Genomic DNA, 20,831 nt, shown 5'->3' with positions numbered 1-20,831 from the left:
AGAGCCTGTTTGACTGGCTTGAATCCTTTTAGGATATTTAGGCTATGCTCGGCCAGCCGGGGTGGGATTCCTGGCATGTCTGAGGGGTGCCAGGCAAAGATGTCCCAATTTTCCTGTAGGAATTCTAGTAGTGCAGCGTCGACATCAGGGTTTAGATGTGCCCCAATGGAGGCCGTCTTTGTAGGGTCCGTTGGATGGACTTGGAATTTGACTATTTCGTCCGCTGGTTTAAAAGAGGTGGACTTGGATCTCTTATCGAGTATCACATCGTCCCTGTTCACCGTGGAGCGCAGCGCGGTGAGTTCCTCAGCCGCTAGAGCTTCAGATAGTGCCTCGAGGGCTAATGCGACTGTCTTATTTTCGGCGCGGAGTGCTATGTCTGGATCACTGGCAAGAGTGATGATTCCGTTGGGCCCGGGAATTTTTAGCTTCATGTACCCGTAATGGGGTATAGCTTGAAAAATTGTGAATGCCTCTCGTCCTAATAAAGCGTGATATCCACTGCTGAACAGGGCCACTTGGAACGTGACCTCCTCAGACCTGTAATTGTCCGGTGAACCGAACACCACATCCAGTGTGAGTTTTCCTGTGCAGCATGCTTCCCGACTAGGGATTATTCCTCTAAAGGTTGTGCTGCTTCGCTCAATGCTGCTCCAGTCTATTTCCATTTTTCAAAGGGTTTCCTCGTAAATGAGGTTTAATCCGCTGCCGCCATCCATGAGTACCTTAGTAAGGCGAAAGCCGTCCACTATTGGGCTGAGGACCAATGCGGCTGGTGCTCGGGCTGTTCGGAATTTAGGTTCGTCACTGGTGTTGAAGGTAATAGCCGTGTCACTCCATGGATTTATTGTTGCTACTTGGTAGACTTCGGCAAGGCTGCAGAGTGTTCATTTCCGCATATTATTTGATGCGAAAGTCTCGAAGACTGTTAATACTGTACTGGTATTACTGGGCTGGTTCTCTGGAGCCAGAAGCTCTTCGCCACTTTTGGCTACCTGCCGTAGTATCCAACATGCTCGAAGGTATGAGTTGGAGTGGCGCCCTCTGTGCTGTGAATTTTGCAGGGTCCACTGAGCCATCCCTCCAGTACGGTTCCGTGCCATTTAGTTTTTTTTGCTTTTTGGTATTTAACCCGGGTGCCCGACGATGATGCACCCTTTTATTTCGGACTAGGGATGTATTCGGAGCCAGATTATCCCAAAAGTTGATTTCGGTTTTCCAGGCGCTCTCCATCGCACAGTACTTTCGTACTATGGACGCCAAGTCGGCAAAGCGTGTAATTTCGCGACGGCTTATGGCATTTAGGATTCCCTTATCCGTGCAGTTATTGCAGAAAAATAAGATTGTGTCTTCCTCGTGGCAGTCCTTTATCCTGTCCATAACCAGGAGGAATCTGGCCCAGTAATGGTGTACTTTTTCAACGCGCTCTTGCCGGATTCGGGATAGATCGCTTATGTTTGGGTGGGCGGGTGGAATTGAACTCGGAACCCCGTCCGATCTAAGACTCAAAGGTCGAAAAGTTTCCGAACTTGGAAGCTTGGGTTTTTGGATATTGTCCAATGAATCCAGCCCGCTGCCTGACTTTAGGTTCAGGACTTGATCGACGTCCGTCCCTCCGCGGGAATCTAGCATGGAGGGTTCGGGAATCCGGACATAGCTTGTCCTTAGTATAGAAGAAGAGTCGCCGTGCTGTTCCTCCACCATAGCAACATGGTGGGTAGCCTGGGGAGAGTTGATCTCTCTCAGGTCGGTTTTAATCCCAATCTGATCGTAGTCTGTAGAGACTCCCAGGGTGGCGATGCGATCCAGGAGCTCATTTAAGGAGGAGAGCTCCATCGGATCTAGCTGCTCGGCGAATTCCGAGTTGACGTGAAGATTGCTTTTGATGACCCGAGAAGTCATCGTTGGCGTGGCGACAGAACAGGCGGTCATAAGAAAGCCACCTAGCCGGATAGTTTGGCCGATGGCCAAAGCTCCTTTAGCAACAGTGCCGTCTTTAAAGACGGGACGAGGCATCCTTCCTGATGGCGACGCCACAGAGGAACTCTAAATGAAAGCACCAATGTCAGTGTTAAAACCGGTGGATCTCGGGTAGGGGGTCCCGAACTGTGCGTCTAGGCGGATGGTAACAGGAGACAAGGGACACGATGTTTTTACCCCGGTTCGGGCCCTCTCGGTGGAGGTAAAACCCTACTCCTGCTTGATTAATATTGATGATATGGGTAGTACAAGAGTAGATCTACCACGAGTTCAAGGAGGCTAAACCCTAGAAGCTAGCCTATGGTATGATTGTTGTTCGTCCTACGGACTAAACTCTCTGGTTTATATAGACATCGGAGAGGGCTAGGGTTACACAGAGTCGGTTACAATGGTAGGAGATCTTCATATCTGTATCGCCAAGCTTTCCTTCCACGCCAAGGAAAGTTCCATCCGGACACGGGACGGAATCTTCAATCTTGTATCTTCTTAGTCTTGGAGTCCGGCTCACGGTGATAGTTCGGCTATCCGGACACCCCCTAATCCAGGACTCCCTCACTCACTACCAAAGATCATCTTATGAAGAATGTGCTTGGAAGCTTGAGAAAGGGGCTAAGCTCTCATAGACAATTAGCAAACTATTGTGAACATCACGCGTTTGTTTCTTGTGTTGAACTCCAAAAGGTCTATGAGGCGCTCGAGGATCTGGATTGGCTCAATGCCATGCATGAAGAACTCAACAACTTCGAGAACAACAAGGTGTGGAGATTAGTGCCAAGGCCAAAAGGGAACCATAATGTCATTGGAACCAAGTGGATATTCAAGAACAAGTAAGATGCTCATGTGATTATCGTTCGCAACAAGGCTTGTTTGGTAGCACAAGGCTACTCCCAAGTCGAGGGTATCGACTACGGTGAAACCTTTGCTCCCGTTGCTCGCCTTGAATCTATTCTTTTGTTGATTGCTTATGCTTCTCATCATAACTTCAAGTTGCAACAAATGGGTGTGAAGAGTGCTTTTCTTAATGGTCCTATTAATGGGTTGGTGTATGTCAAACAACCCCTAGGGTTTGAGGATCCCAAGTTCCCCAATCATGTGTACCAACTCGATAAGGCACTCTATGGCCTTAAATAAGCCCCACGTGCGTGACATGAGCACCTTACCAAGTTGTTGCAAGATCGTGGGTTTGAAATTAGGAAAATCGACCCCACTCTTTTTACTAAGAAGGTCAAAGGGGAGTTGTTTGTATTCCAACTATATGTTGATGATATTATCTTTGGTTCTCCTAACAAAGCTTTCAATGAGGAATTTGCCGCACTCATGACCTCGAAGTTCAAGATGTACATAATGGGAGAGTTGAAGTTCTTTCTCGGATTCGAAATCAAACAAAGAAGAGAAGGAACCTTCATCAACCAAGTCAAATACACTCAAGACATGCTCAAGAGATTCAAGCTAAGTAATGTCAAGCTGGCTTCCACTCCAATTCCCGTCAAATGCCAACTTTACATTGATCCCAATGGTAAATTGGTGGATCAAAAGGTATATCATTCCATGATTGGCTCCTTTCTTTACCTTTGTGCATCGAGACTGGATATCATGTTGACTGTGGGAATTTGTGCACGGTTTCAAGCCGCACCTAAGGAAAATCACTATGTGGCGGTCATGCGAATCTTTGGATATTTGGCTCATACCCAAAACTTTGGCTTATGGTACCCAAGAGGAGCTAACTTCAGTCTTTTGGGCTATTCAGACTTGCATTGGGCGGGAGACAAAGTGGATAGGAAGTCAACCTCCGGAGGGTGCCAATTTCTTGGTTGCTCTTTGGTGAGTTGGTCTTCTAAGAAGCAAAGTTGTGTGTGTCTCTCGTCCACCGAAGCAGAGTATGTGGCTGCAGGTAGTTCTTGTGCTCAACTTCTATGGATGAGGCAAACTTTAAAGGATTATGGTGTCATTTGTGACAAAGTGCCTCTTTGGTGTGACAATGAAAGTGCCATCAAGATCTCTCTCAACCCGGCGCAACACTTCAAAACGAAGCATATTGAGATTCGGTATCACTTCATCCGGGATCACATTAGGTGAGGGGAGATCCAGGTCAAATATGTCAACACTCATGATAACCTTGTAGATATTTTCATGAAGCCCTTGGATGAAGCAAGATTTCACGAGTTAAGGCATGAGCTAAATATCATTGATTTGAGCAATGTGGCTTGAACCCTTGCACAACCCACCATACTCATCTTGATGTCTTGTTTAGGTGTAGGCATGGACATAGGGGGAGTATTGTTCTCTCAATGAACTCTCCCTCCCCCCATTATGCATAAATTGATCAACTACTTCACATTAATCATTTTTAATGGTACTTGTGCTTCAAAGACGAGTTTTGGTCATGGCCCCAAGGATAATTCTTCGCGGTGCCATACCAATTGACTCAAACATAGGTGGCTCTGGCCACCGCCCTCTCCTTTTGAGAGGTTTTGTTTTGTGTTTGGTCCTCGTTGTCTTTTGCCTTATTTTGAGCTGTGTTTGTGTTTGAGTTGCCTCGTGTGTGTGCTCGTTTGCATGTCCGGTTGCTTGAAGGTTGCATTGCAAAGGCCGTGTTTTTCTATTTTTGTCAAAACTTGCACCCTCTTCGGTTTACGATACTACCGTGGCAAGCCACAGTACTACCGCAAGAACAATGCCGTAGGACCTCGCTGGACCTCCATCTCCGGTCTCTCTCCTCGCACTTCAACCGGTGGGATCGATCCCCACCTCGCCCTCTTACCATGGACCTCGGTTTCTCCCCTAGTTCCATCTCTTTGCCTCGTTGTTTTGCTTCTAGGTTTTGGGAGATGCATGTGTAGTTCTTGAGATTTTTGGCTAAATCTTTGCAAGAGAAGAGTGTAGGAGAGTGCTCATGATGTAGAGATGCTATTTGGTATGTTGCAACACTGTAATTTTGATCAACAGTAGTGCCGATCTAAATTTCTGGATGTGCCTAGATCCGCTCTTGCCAGATTCAAATTTGTGCGGTACTACTGCTCCTCTCATGCGGTACTACCAATCTGGCGAGATCCACCCCATACAGTACTACCACTCCGTTGGAGCGATCCCGACCTCCACTCATAAGGAAGGCAATTAAAAGAGCACCTCATGCAACAAATTTGTCACACAACTTTTACCATGCGTGCATGTTACGGGACTTGCCAACTTCGACACAAGTATTTCTCAGTTTCATAATTACCCACTAGCATGACTCTAACATTACTACCTCTATATCTCAAAACAATTATCAAGCATCAAATTGATCCTAGTGTTTTATGCACTTTCTATGATAGTTTTTATTATACCCAACTTGGATGCCTACCATTCTAGGACCAATTTTATAACCATAGCAAATACCATGCTGTTCTAAAATAATCTCAAAATAATATAAGTGAAGCATGAGAGACTAGCAATTTCTTCAAAATTAAGCCAGCACCATGCTCTAAAAGATATAAGTGAAGCACTAGAGCAAAAACTATCAAGCTCAAAAGATATAAGTGAAGCACATAGAGTATTCTAGCAAATTCTAATCAAGTGGGCTTCTCCCAAAAGGTGTGTACAGAAAGGATGATTGTGGTAAACTAAAAAGAAAATACTAATATAATACACGACGCTCCAAGCAAAACACATATCATGTGGCGAATAAAAATATAGCTCCAAGTAAAGTTACCAACAAACGAAGACGAAAGAGGGGATGCCTTCCCGGGGCATCCCCAAGCTTAGGCTTTTGGCTATTCTTGAATATCTTGGGATGCCTTGGGCATCCCCAAGCTTAGGCTCTTGCCACTCCTTATTCCATAGTCCATCAAAGCTTTACCCAAAACTTGAAAACTTCACAACACAAAACTTAACAGGAAATCCTATAAGCTCCGTTAGTGAAAGAAAAGAAAACCAACATATAAGGTACTGTAATGAACTCATTGTTTATTTATTTTGGTGTTAAACCTACTGTATTCCAACTTCTCTATGGTTTATAAACTATTTTACTAGCCATAGATGCATCAAAATAAGCAAACAACACACGAAAAACAGAATCTGTCAAAAACAGAACAGTCTGTAGCAATCTGTAACTAACGCAAACTTATGGAACTGTAAAAATCCTAACAAAATAGGAAGTCCTGGAAAATTTATCTATTGATCATAAGCAAAAATAATCAACACAAAATCACGTTTCTATGATTTAACAAAACTAATTTCATGCACGCAAAGTTTCTGTTTTTTAGCAGAATCAAATCAACTATCATCATAGGTTATCCTATAGGTTCTACTTGGCACAAACACTAATAAAAAGATAAAAACACATCTAAACAGAAGGTAGATGCAAAATTTATTACTAAACATAAACAAAAACAAAAAACACAAAAAATTGGGTTGCCTACCAACTAGCGCTATCGTTTAACGGTGATAACATCATTGATCCTTCCCATTGGTTTTTTAATGGTGGAATCCGCAAGGTGCAAATTTAAAGAGCAATCATCAGGATGATGGAAACCTAGAATATCACATAAAGTTTTCGGAATCGTGGAAACACTAGCACCCAAATCACACAAAGCAAAACACTCATGATCTTTAATTCTAATCTTTATAGTAGGTTCCCACTCATCATTAAGATTTCTAGGTATAGAAAATTCCAAATTGAGTTTTTCATCATAAGATTGCATCAAGGCATCAACGATATGTTTGGTAAAAGCTTTATTTTGACTATAAGCGTGAGGAGAATTAACAACGGATTGCAACAAGGACATACAACCTTCTAAAAAACAATTATCATAATCAAATTCCTTGAAATCCGAGATAGTGGGTTCAATACTATTTAAAGTCATGACCTCTCCAATCCCACTTTTATCAAATTTAGCATCAAGATCTAAAAACCCCGAATTCTTGGGACGCCTTCTAACTAAAGTTGACTCATCTCCAGTCCCATTATTTGTTGGGGAACGTTGCATAAAATTAAAAAATTTCCTACGGTTTCACTAAGATCCATCTATGAGTTAATCTAAGCAACGAGTCAAGGGAGTGAGTTTGCATCTACATACCACTTGTAGATCGCATGCGGAAGCGTTCAAGGGAAGGGTGATGATGGAGTCGTACTCGCCGTGATTCAGATCACCGATGACCAAGTGCTGAACGGACAGCACCTCCGCGTTCAACACACGTACGGTATGGACGACGTCTCCTCCGTCTTGATCCAGCAAGGAGGAAGGAGAGGTTGAGGAAGACAGCTCCAACGGCAGCACGACGGCGTGGTGTTGGTGGGGAAGCAGCACTCCGGCAGGGCTTTGCCAAGCACGTGACGGCCCTCCCCTCACCCCTCTATTTATAGGGGAAGGGGCAAGGGGGGCCGGCCCCTCTAGATGGGATCTAGAGGGGGGGGGGGCGGCGGCCAGGGAGGGGGGACTTGCCCCCCAAGCAAAGGGGGCGCCCCCTCTAGGGTTCCCCCCCCAACCCTAGCCGCATGGGCCCAAGGGGGGGGGGCGCCCAGCCCTCCAGGGGCTGGTGCCCTGCCCTACGCGGCCCATGTGGCCCACCAAGAGGGGTGGCCCCTCCCGATGGACCCCCGGAACCCCTCCGGTGGCCCCGGTACAATACCGATATGCCCCGAAACTTTCCGGTGTCCTCATGACAACTTCCCATATATAAATCTTTACCTCCGGACCCTTCCGGAACTCCTCGTTACGTCCGGGATCTCATCCGGGACTCCGAACAACATTCGGTAATCACATACAAGTCTTCCTAATAACCCTAGCGTCACCGAACCTTAAGTGTGTAGACCCTACGGGTTCGGGAGACACGCAGACATGACCGAGACGGCTCTGCAGTCAATAACTAACAGCGGGATCTGGATACCCATGTTGGCTCCCACATGCTCCTCGATGATGTCATCGGATGAACCACGATGTCGGGGATTCAATCAACCCCGTATACTATTCCCTTTATCAATCAGTACGTTACAAGCCCGAGACTTGATCATCGGTATCCCAATACCTCGTTCAGTCTCGTTACCGGCAAGTCACTTTACTCGTACCGTAATGCATGATCCCATGACCAAACACTTGGTCACTTTGAGCTCATTATGATGATGCATTACCGAGTGGGCCCAAAGATACCTCTCCGTCATACGGAGTGACAAATCCCAGTCTCGATCCGTGTCAACCCAACAGACACTTTCGGAGATACCTGTAGTGCACCTTTATAGTCACCCAGTTACATTGTGACGTTTGGTACACCCAAAGCACTCCTACGGTATCCGGGAGTTACACGATCTCATGGTCTAAGGAAGAGATACTTGACATTGGAAAAGCTCTAGCAAAACGAACTACACGATCTTGTGCTATGCTTAGGATTGGGTCTTGTCCATCACATCATTCTCCTAATCATGTGATCCCGTTGTCAATGACATCTAATGTCCATAGTCAGGAAACCATGACTATCTGTTGACCAACGAGCTAGTCAACTAGAGGCTCACTAGGGACATCTTATGGTCTATGTATTCACACGTGTATTACGATTTCCGGATAATACAATTATAGCATGAATAAAAGACAATTATCATGAACAAGGAAATATAATAATAATGCTTTTATTATTGCCTCTAGGGCATATTTCCAACAGTCTCCCACTTGCACTAGAGTCAATAATCTAGTTACATTGTGATGAATCGAACACCCATAGAGTTCTGGTGTTGATCATGTTTTGCTCGCGAGAGAGGTTTAGTCAACGGATCTGCGACATTCAGCTCCGTATGTACTTTGCAAATATCTATGTCTCCATCTTGAACATTTTCACGAATGGAGTTGAAGCGACGCTTGATGTGCCTGGTCTTCTTGTGAAACCTGGGCTCCTTGGCAAGGGCAATAGCTCCAGTGTTGTCACAGAAGAGTTTGATTGGCCCCGACACATTGGGTATGACTCCTAGGTCGGTGATGAACTCCTTCACCCAAATTGCTTCATGCGCTGCCTCCGAGGCTGCCATGTACTCCGCTTCACATGTAGATCCCTCCACGACGCTCTGCTTGCAGCTGCACCAGCTTACTGCTCCACCATTCAACATATACACGTATCCGGTTTGTGACTTAGAGTCATCCAGATCTGTGTCGAAGCTAGCGTCGACGTAACCCTTTACAACGAGCTCTTCATCACCTCCATAAACGAGAAACATGTCCTTTGTCCTTTACAGGTACTTCAGGATATTCTTGACCGCTGTCCAGTGTTCCTTGCCGGGATTACTTTGGTATCTTCCTACCAAACTTACGGCAAGGTTTACATCAGGTCTGGTACACAGCATGGCATACATAATAGATCCTATGGCTGAAGCATAGGGGATGACAGTCATCTCTTCTTTATCTTTTGCCGTGGTCGGGCATTGAGCCGAGCTCAATCTCACACCTTGCAATACAGGCAAGAACCCCTTCTTGGACTGATCCATCTTGAACTTCTTCAAAATCTTATCAAGGTATGTGCATTGTGAAAGACCTATGAGGCGTCTCGATCTATCTCTATAGATCTTGATGCCTAATATATAAGCAGCTTCTCCAAGGTCCTTCATTGAAAAACACTTATTCAAGTAGGCCTTAATGCTGTCCAAAAGTTCTATATCATTTCCCATCAAAATTATGTCATCTACATATAATATGAGAAATGCTACAGAGCTCCCACTCACTTTCTTGTAAACGCAGGCTTCTCCATAAGTCTGCATAAACCCAAACGCTTTGATCATCTCATCAAAGCGAATGTTCCAACTCCGAGATGCTTGCACCAGCCCATAAATGGATCGCTGGAGCTTGCATACTTTGTTAGCATTCTTAGGATCGACAAAACCCTCCGGCTGCATCATAGACAGTTCTTCCTTAAGATGCCCGTTAAGGAATGCCATTTTGACGTCCATCTGTCATATCTCATAATCATAGTATGCGGCAATTGCCAACATGATTCGGACGGACTTAAGCTTCGCTATGGGAGAGAAAGTCTCATCGTAGTCAATCCCTTGAACTTGCCGATAACCCTTAGTGACAAGTCGAGCTTTATAGATGGTGACATTTCCATCTGCGTCCGCCTTCTTCTTAAAGATACATTTGTTTTCTATCGCTCGCCGTTCATCGAGCAAGTCTGTCAAAGTCCATACTTTGTTTTCATACATGGATTCTATCTCGGATTTCATGGCTTCAAGCCATTTGTTGGAATCTGGGCCCGCCATCGCTTCTTCATAGTTCGAAGGTTCACCGTTGTCTAACAACATGATTTCCAGGACAGGATTGCCGTACCACTCTGGTGCGGAACGTGTCCTTGTGGACCTACGAAGTTCAGTAGCAACTTGATCCGAAGTACCTTGATCATCATCATTATTTTCCTCTTCAGTTGGTGTAGGCATCACAGGAACATCTTCCTGAGCTACACTACTATCCCGTTCAAGAGGTAGTACTTCATCGAGTTCTACTTTCCTCCCACTTACTTCTTTCGAGAGAAACTCTTTTTCCAGAAAGGATCCGTTCTTGGCAACAAAGATCTTGCCCTCGGATCTTAAGTAGAAGGTATACCAAATGGTTTCTTTAGGGTATCCTGTGAAGATGCATTTTTCCGACTTGGGTTCGAGCTTTTCAGGTTGAAGTTTCTTGACATAAGCATCGCATCCCCAAACTTTTAGAAACGACAGCTTAGGTTTCTTCCCAAACCATAATTCATACGGTGTCGTCTCAACGGATTTAGACGGTGCCCTATTTAAAGTGAATGTAGCTGTCTCTAGAGCGTATCCCCAAAATGATAGCGGTAAATCGGTAAGAGACATCATAGATCGCACCATATCCAATAGAGTGCGATTACGACGTTCGGACACACCGTTACGCTGAGGTGTTCTAGGCGGCGTGAGTTGTGAAACGGTTCCACATTTTCTTAAGTGTGTACCAAATTCGTGACTTAAATATTCTCCTCCACGATCCGATCGTAAGAACTTTATCTTTCGGTCACGTTGATTCACTACTTCATTCTGAAATTCCTTGAACTTTTCAAAGTTCTCAGACTTGTGTTTCATCAAGTAGACATACCCATATCTACTCAAGTCATCAGTGAGAGTGAGATCATAACGATATCCTCCGCGAGCCTCAACACTCATTGGACCGCACACATCGGTATGTATGATTTCCAACAAGTTGGTTGCTCACTCCATTGTTCCGGAGAACGGGGTCTTGGTCATTTTGCCCATGAGGCATGGTTCGCATGTGTCAAATGATTCATAATCGAGAGACTCTAAAAGTCCATCAGCATGGAGCTTCTTCATGCACTTGACACCAATGTGACCAAGGCGGCAGTGCCACAAGTATGTGGGACTATCGTTATCAACTTTACATCTTTTGGTATTCACGCTATGAATATGTGTAACATTACGTTCGAGATTCATTAAGAATAAACCATTGACCATAGGGGCATGACCATAAAACACGTCTCTCATATAAATAGAACAACCATTATTCTCGGATTTAAATGAGTAGCCATCTCGTATTAAACGAGATCCAGATACAATGTTCATGCTCAAACTTGGCACTAAATAACAATTATTGAGGTTTAAAACTAATCCCGTAGGTAAATGTAGAGGTAGCGTGCCGACGGTGATCACATCGACCTTGGAACCATTCCCGACGCGCATCGTCACCTCGTCCTTCGCCAGTCTCCGCTTATTCCGCAGCTCCTGCTGTGAGTTACAAATGTGAGCAACGACACCGGTAAATACCCAGGAGTTACTACGAGTACTGGTAAGGTACACATCAATTACATGTATATCAAATATACCTTTAGTGTTGCCAGCCTTCTTGTCTGCTAAGTATTTGGGGCAGTTCCGCTTCCAGTGACCCTTCCCTTTGCAATAAAAGCACTCAGTTTCAGGCTTGGGTCCATTCTTTGACTTCTTCCCGGCAACTGGCTTACCGGGCGCGGCAACATCTTTGCCTTCCTTCTTGAAGTTCTTCTTACCCTTGCCCTTCTTGAACTTAGTGGTCTTATTGACCATCAACACTTGATGTTCTTTCTTGATTTCAACCTCTGCTGACTTCAGCATTGAAAATACTTTAGGAATGGTCTTCACCATCCCCTGCATATTGTAGTTCATCACAAAGCTCTTGTAGCTTGGTGGGAGCGACTGAAGGATTCTGTCAATGACCGCCTCATCCGGGAGGTTAATGTCCAGCTGGGACAGGCGGTTGTGCAACCCAGAAATTTTGAGTATATGCTCACTGACAGAACTATTTTGCTCCATCTTACAACTATAGAACTTGTCGGAGACTTCATATCTCTCAACCCGGGCATGAGCTTGGAAAACTAGTTTCAGCTCCTCGAACATCTCATATGCTCCGTGTTGCTCAAAATGCTTTTGGAGCCCCGGTTCTAAGCTGTAAAGCATGCCGCACTGAACGAGGGAGTAATCATCAGCGCGAGACTGCCAAGCATTCATAATGTCTTGGTTCTCTGGGACGGGAGCATCACCTAGCGGTCCTTCTAGGACATATTGTTTCCTGGCAGCTATGAGGATGATCCTCAGGTTCCGGACCCAGTCCGTATAGTTGCTGCCATCATCTTTCAGCTTGGTTTTCTCTAGGAACGCGTTGAAGTTCATGTTGACATGAGCGTTGGCCATTTGATCTACAAGACATATTTGCAAAGGTTTTAGACTAAGTTCATGATAATTAAGTTCATCTTATCAAATTATTATAATGAACTCCCACTCAGATTAGACATCCCTCTAGTCATCTAAGTGTGACACGATCCGAGTCGACTAGGCCGTGTCCGATCATCATGTGAGACGGACTAGTCATCATCGGTGAACATCTCCATGTTGATCGTATCTTCCATACGACTCGGTTCGACCTTTTGGTCTCTGTGTTCCGAGGCCATGTCTGTACATGCTAGGCTCGTCAAGTTAACCCTAAGTGTTTTGCATGTGTAAATCTGTCTTACACCCGTTGTATGTGAACGTAAGGATCTATCACACCCGATCATCACGTGGTGCTTCGAAACGACGAACTTTAGCAATGGTGCACAGTTAGGGGAGAACACTTCTTGAAATTGTTGTAAGGGATCATCTTATTTACTACCTTCGTTCTAAGTAAACAAGATGCATAAAACATAATAAACATCACATGCAATTATATAGTAGTGACATGATATGGCCAATATCATATAGCTCCTTCGATCTCCATCTTCGGGGCTCCATCATCATCTTCGTCACCGGCATGACACCATGATCTCCATCATCATGATCTCCATCATTGTGTCTTCATGAAGTTGTCACGCCAACGACTACTTCTACTTCTATGGCTAACGCGTTTAGCAATAAAGTAAAGTAATTTACATGGCGTTCTTCAATGACACGCAGGTCATACAAAAAATAAAGACAACTCCTATGGCTCCTACCGGTTGTCATACTCATCGACATACAAGTCGTGATTCCTATTACAAGAACATGATCTCATACATCACAATATATCATTCATCATTCATCACAACTTCTGGCCATATCACATCACATGACAATTGCTGCAAAAACAAGTTAGACGTCCTCTAATTGTTGTTGCATCTTTTACGTGGCTGCAATTGGGTTCTAGCAAGAACGTTTTCTTACCTACGAATAACCACAACGTGATTTTGTCAACTTCTATTTACCCTTCATAAGGACCCTTTTCATCGAATCCGCTCCAACTAAAGTGGGAGAGACAGACACCCGCCAGCCACCTTATGCAACTAGTGCATGTTAGTCGGTGGAACCGGTCTCACGTAAGCGTACGTGTAAGGTTTGTCCGGGCTGCTTCATCCCACAATACCGCTGAAGCAAGATAATACTAGTAGCGGCAAGCAAGTTGACAAGATCTACGCCCACAACAAAATTGTGTTCTACTCGTGCAATAGAGAACTATGCATAGACCTAGCTCATGATGCCACTGTTGGGGAATGTTGCAGAAAATTAAAATTTTTCCTACGGTTTCACCAAGATCCATCTATGAGTTCATCTAAGCAACGAGTCAAGGGAGTGAGTTTGCATCTACATACCACTTGTAGATCGCGTGCGGAAGCGTTCAAGGGAAGGGTGATGATGGAGTCGTACTCGCCGTGATTCAGATCACCGATGACCAAGTGCTGAACGGACAGCACCTCCGCGTTCAACACACGTACGGTACGGACGACGTCTCCTCCGTCTTGATCCAGCAAGGAGGAAGGAGAGGTTGAGGAAGACAGCTCCAACGGCAGCACGACGGCGTGGTGTTGGTGGAGAAGCAGCACTCCGGCAGGGCTTCGCCAAGCACGTGACGGAGGAGGAGAGGTGTTGGGGAGGGGAGGGGCTACGCCTTGGGTTGTGTGTTGTAGACCTCCCCTCACCCCTCTATTTATAGGGGAAGGGGCAAGGGGGGCCGGCCCCTCTAGATGGGATCTAGAGGGGGGGGGCAGGGAGGGGGGACTTGCCCCCCAAGCAAAGGGGGCGCCCCCTCTAGGGTTCCCCCCAACCCTAGCCGCATGGGCCCAAGGGGGGGGGGGCGCCCAGCCCTCCAGGGGATGGTGCCCTGCCCTACGCGGCCCATGTGGCCCACCAAGAGGGGTGGCCCCTCCCGGTGGAGCCCCGGAACCCCTCCGGTGGCCCCGGTACAATACCGATATGCCCCAAAACTTTCTGGTGTCCTCATGACAACTTCCCATATATAAATCTTTACCTCCGGACCCTTCCAGAACTCCTCGTGACGTCCGGGATCTCATCCGGGACTCCGAACAACATTCGGTAATCACATACAAGTCTTCCTAATAACCCTAGCGTCACCGAACCTTAAGTGTGTAGACCCTACGGGTTTGGGAGACACGCAGACATGACCGAGACGGCTCTCCGGTCAATAACTACCATCGGGATCTGGATACCCATGTTGGCTCCCACATGCTCCTCGATGATGTCATCGGATGAACCACGATGTCGAGGATTCAATCAACCCCGTATACTATTCCCTTTATCAATCGGTACGTTACAAGCCCGAGACTCGATCGTCGGTATCCCAATACCTCGTTCAGTCTCGTTACCGGCAAGTCACTTTACTCGTACCGTAATGCATGATCCCGTGACCAAACACTTGGTCACTTTGAGCTCATTATGATGATGCATTACCGAGTGGGCCCAGAGATACCTCTCCGTCATACGGAGTGACAAATCCCAGTCTCGATCCGTGTCAACCCAACAGACACTTTCGGAGATACCTGTAGTGCACCTTTATAGTCACCCAGTTACATTGTGACGTTTGGTACACCCAAAGCACTCCTACGGTATCCGGGAGTTACACGATCTCATGGTCTAAGGAAGAGATACTTGACATTGGAAAAGCTCTAGCAAAATGAACTACACGATCTTGTGCTATGCTTAGGATTGGGTCTTGTCCATCACATCATTCTCCTAATGATGTTTTCCCGTTGTCAATGACATCTAATGTCCATAGTCAGGAAACCATGACTATCTGTTGACCAACGAGCTAGTCAACTAGAGGCTCACTAGGGACATGTTATGGTCTATGTATTCACACGTGTATTACGATTTCCGGATAATACAATTATAGCATGAATAAAATACAATTATCATGAACAAGGAAATATAATAATAATGCTTTTATTATTGCCTCTAGGGCATATTTCCAACATTATTATCGAAATTGATATTGAAAAACAAAGATCTAATAGGAGACACATCAATAACTTTAAGATCTTCATTATTATTTTCATTGAAACTAGAAGAACACGCCTTTACAAAGCAATCTTTCTTAGCACGCAATCTAGCGGTTCTTTCCTTGCACTCATCAATGGAAATTCTCATTGCTTTGAGAGACTCATTGATATCATGCTTAGGAGGAGTAGATCTAAGTTTAAGAGAATCAACATCAAGCGAAAGTCTATCAACGTTCCTAGACAAGTCATCAACTTTGAGCAATTTTTCTTCAAGCAAGGCATTAAAATTCTTTTGAGAAATCATAAATTCTTTCACACTATTCTCAAAATCAGAGGGCATCTTATTAAAATTACCATAAGAATTATTGTAGGAATTTCTATAATTATTAGAGGAATTACTAGGGAACGGTCTAGAATTAAAGTTTCCTCTATAAGCATTGTTACCGAAACAATTCCTACCAACAAAATTCACATCCATAGATTCATTATTATTCTCAATCAAAGTAGACAAAGGCATATCATTGGGATCAAGAGGAGTATTTTTAGTAGCAAACAACTTCATAAGTTCATCCATCTTTCCACTCAAAACATTGATTTCTTCTATAGCATGCACTTTTTTACTAGAAGATCTTTCGGTATGCCATTGAGAATAATTAGCCATAATATTATCAAGAAGTTTTGTAGCATCTCCTAACGTGATTTCCATAAACGTGCCTGCCGCGGCCGAATCTAAAAGATTTCTAGAAGCAAAGTTCAAACTGGCATAAAATTTTTGTATGATCATCCATAAATTCAAACCATGAGTAGGGCAATTGCGAATCATCAATTTCATCCTTTCCCAAGATTGGGCAACATGCTCATGATCAAGTTGTTTAAAATTCATAATATCATTCCTAAGAGTGATGATCTTAGCGGGAGGAAAATACTTAGAGATAAAAGCATCTTTGCACTTGTTCCAAGAATCAATACTATTTTTAGGCAAAGATGAAAACCAAACTTTAGCACGATCTCTAAGTGAAAATGGAAATAACTTCAATTTAACAATATCATTACCCGTGTCTTTCTTCTTTTGCATATCACACAAATCAACAAAGTTGTTTAGATGAGTAGCGGCATCTTCACTAGGAAGGCCGGCGAATTGATCTTTCATAACAAGATTCAGCAAAGCAGTATTGATTTCACCAGACTCAACATCATTAAGAGGAGCAATCGGAGTACTAAGGAAATCATTATTATTGGTATTGGAGAAATCACACAATTTGGTATTATCTTGCGCCATGCCAACAAGTAATCCAACACACAAGCAAACAGAAAAAGGAAAGCGAAAAAGAGCGGAGAAGATTGGGAAAGAGAGGGCACATAAAACGGCAAGGGTGAAGTGGGGGAGAGGAAAACGAGAGGCAAATGGCAAATAATATAAATGCGAGGGAGATGAGTTTGTGATGGGTACTTGGTATGTCTTGACTTGAGCGAAGATCTCCCCGGCAACGGCGCCAGAAATCCTTCTTGCTACGTCTTGAGCTTGCGTTGGTTTTCCATGAAGAGGAAAGGGTGATGCAGCAATAGTAGCATAAGTATTTCCCTCAGTTTTTGAGAACCAAGGTATCAATCCAGTAGGAGGCTCCTCAAAAGTCTCACGCACCTACACAAACAAACAAAGAACTCGCAACCAACGCAATAAAGGGGTTGTCAATCCCTTCACGGCCACTTGCGAAAGTGAGATCTGATAGAGATAGTATGAAAGATAAATATATTTTTGGTATTTTATAATATAGATGCAAAAAGTAAAGATGCAAATAAAAGTAGATTGAAAGCTTATATGATAAAAGATAGACCCTGGGGCCATAGGTTTCACTAGTGGCTTCTCTCAAGATAGCATAAGTATTACGGTGGGTGAACAAATTATCGTCGAGCAATTGATAGAAAAGCGAATAATTATGAGATTATATAGGCATGATCATGTATATAGGCATCACGTCCGCAACAAGTAGACCGACTCCTGCCTGCATCTACTACTATTACTCCAGACATCGACCGCTGTCCAGCATGCATCTAGAGTATTAAGTTCATAAGAACAGAGTAACGCATTAAGAAAGATGACATGATGTAGAGGGATAAACTCAAGCAATATGATATAAACCCCATCTTTTTATCCTCGATGGCAACAATACAATACGTGCCTTGCAACCCTTTCTGTCACTGGGTAAGGACACCGCAAGATTGAATCCAAAGCTAAGCACTTCTCCCATGGCAAGAAAGATCAATCTAGTAGGCCAAACCAAACTGATAATTCGAAGAGACTTGCAAAGATAACTCAATCATACATAAAAGAATTCAGAGGAGATTCAAATATTTCTCATAGATAAACTTGATCATAAACCCACAATTCATCGGATCTCGACAAACACACCGCAAAAAGAGTTTACATCGAATAGATCTCCACAAGAGAGGGGGAGAACATTGTATTGAGATCCAAAAAGAGAGAAGAAGCCATCTAGCTAATAACTATGGACCCGAAGGTCTGTGGTAAACTACTCACAACTCATCGGAGGGGCTATGGTGTTGACATAGAAGCCCTCCATGGTCGATTCCCCCTCCGGCGGAGCGCATGCGAAGGCTCCAAGATGGGATCTCACGGATACAGAAGTTTACAGTGGTGGAAATTGTGTTTTGTTGGCTCCCTGGATGTTTTCGGGGTACGTAGGTATATATAGGAGGAAGAAGTACGTCGGTGGCTGCTCGAGGGGCCTAGGAGACAGGGGGCGCGCCTAGGAGGGTGGGCGCCCTCCTATCTCCTGGCCGCCTCGTTTGATTCTTCACTTGCACTCCAAGTTCTCCGGATCACGTTCGTTCCAAAAATCACGCTCCTGAAGGTTTCATTCCATTTGGACTCCATTTGATATTCCTTTTCTTTGAAATACTGAAATAGGCAAAAAAACAGCAATACGGGCTGGGCCTCCGGTTAGTGGGTTAGTCCCAATGTGTAAAATAAAGCCCATAAACATCCAAAAGGGGTAATATAATAGCATGGAACAATCCAAAATTATAGATACGTTGGAGACGTATCACAGTCTTACCCTCACACTAAGCCCTTGTGGCATCTATCGCCTCGCACCCCCCCGTGAGAATACCACGACATGCAAGCCGTGACGACCATGGCCAGGCGGGCGCCAGCCCGCACAGTGTCCTTATTTCCCCTTTGGTGCTAAGGGGGCAAGCGCAGACGCGGAGTACCGAGGCATCAGGCAAAGGTTTCCATATCGGTGCAACAAGACCAAAACTAGCAGGACGGCAGGGCAGAGGTCATCGTGGAGCCCAAGACGGCGTCACCACTAGCACCTTTGGCAGACGAAGACCATCTTTAGTCAGGGTAACTTGTACTAGCTGTCCCCTTTGAAAATGGCCTTTGTTGGATCCCTTCCTGCTCAATATTTGGGGAGAGGACCAGGGCCTCTATAAATAGGGCTAGCCACCACGGTAGAAGGGACGGTTGATGCCTCCCCAAGCAAACCACCAAGTACAAGAACACCTCTCCTCGCGAGGTTGTTCTTCCCTTGTACTGTTCATCATCTGCCCAAGAGGCAATCCACCACACCACACACAGGAGTAGGGTATTACACCACAACGGTGGCCTGAACCTGTATAAATCTTGTGTCTCTTGTGTTGTGATCAAGCTAGCTTAGAGATCGCGGTGAGGCTGAGGGCGTGTTTCAGTAGGGGGAAATTTTCATGCGCACCCCAGTGTTCGAACCTTAAGGGTTTTGCTGGAACCTGATATCCGACATTTGGCACGCCAGGTAGGGGGTGCGCCGAAATCTTCCCTCCGCTGATCCGCGTCCCACTGCTTCGTCGCATCCATGTCCGGTGATCCGATGACCAACGCCGACCGCTGGGCGGCCTGGCCAGCTCGGGCCACGCCTCCTGCCCAAGAAGACCTCAACCCCACGCCCAGGCGGCCCGCGCACCGCAGAATGTTGCAGGGCGCGGGCGGTGTGGTCACGCACTGCCCGCCATTACTCCATGGGAGGTGCGATCAGCCGCAAGGGCCTCAAGTCACGCTGCGGCCATAGCACCGCACACCCGACGAGAACAAGCAAACATGAGAGCCGCGCTCACTGTGGCTCGTGAGCTGCTATGATGCAGGTTGATGGAGAGCGGTCGGATGCGTTGTTGGAACGCGTCGCCGAGCTCCTGGATGCCGCGGCCTCGGGGGCACCGCTTTTCTGCTTCCACCTTCCACCCAGGGCCCCAGTTGGATCACGCGACGGGCCTCTTCACGCTCACGTGCCGCCTGGCACGCCCCAAGGCTTCGTCGACACCAGCCCAAGCATCGGCGCCGGACGCCAGGTTGCACCAGCACCACCTCTGATGAACGAGGGCATGCACGTCGCCGCCTATGGCCCGGGTGGGCCGCTGTCCTACCATCCTCAAGACGACGCGCTAGGCCAGGCAACATGGAGCATGGGGCACCACGACGAAGTCTTCGAGGCGGCGGCCTTGGAGGCTTACGTGCCTCGCATGGTGGATCGGGAGTACGCGCTGGAAGATGATCCTGGCACATTCCTCGGGCCAGGATGGGAGGAAGATACACCAGAAGTCGAGCCTTTCCAGGAGCCTCAAGGAAGCCTCACCAACTGCGCTGGCAGCAGCAGCTACCAGGTACCACTAAATCCTTAGGAGCAAGCTTATGCTAACCATGGGTTGCAGGAGGTTCAGGTCACAGCAGCGGGCAGCGGCCCCAGCTCGGCAGCCTCCCTTCCACCAGGAGGTGCACATTGGGGGCTGAAGGAGAGTGGCCGTGAGCCACGCCCATCCCCATGATGCACAGAGCAAGGTGTCCCCGGGAGGTAGGCCCTCTATCGGGGAGGTGCTGCAAAGCCTACCCCCGACAGAGGACCCGTGGTCGCCGAGGGCGCCGCTGGTGTCCCCTTTGCCCCATTGGCGTCGTCCTGGTCTCCGGTCGCTGCCAATGGTGGTCGAGGGTGGTGCAAGGCGGGGCCCTCATCTGGCGATATGAAGCAAGGCCCGATGACTTTGAAGAAGGCCCAGTGCCTGTGAAGCTCGCCGCCCGTGACACTCTCATGTAATAATGAGTGGGGTTGTACACGCCACGGAGTCTCCGGAGTGCCGCCCTTGGGCCTCGGGTGCTCCATCCC

The sequence above is a fragment of the Triticum dicoccoides genome, chromosome 6B, assembly GCF_002162155.2.
Source record: "Triticum dicoccoides isolate Atlit2015 ecotype Zavitan chromosome 6B, WEW_v2.0, whole genome shotgun sequence".
Taxonomy (NCBI): domain Eukaryota; kingdom Viridiplantae; phylum Streptophyta; class Magnoliopsida; order Poales; family Poaceae; genus Triticum; species Triticum dicoccoides.
This window is presented reverse-complemented; position numbering follows the sequence as displayed.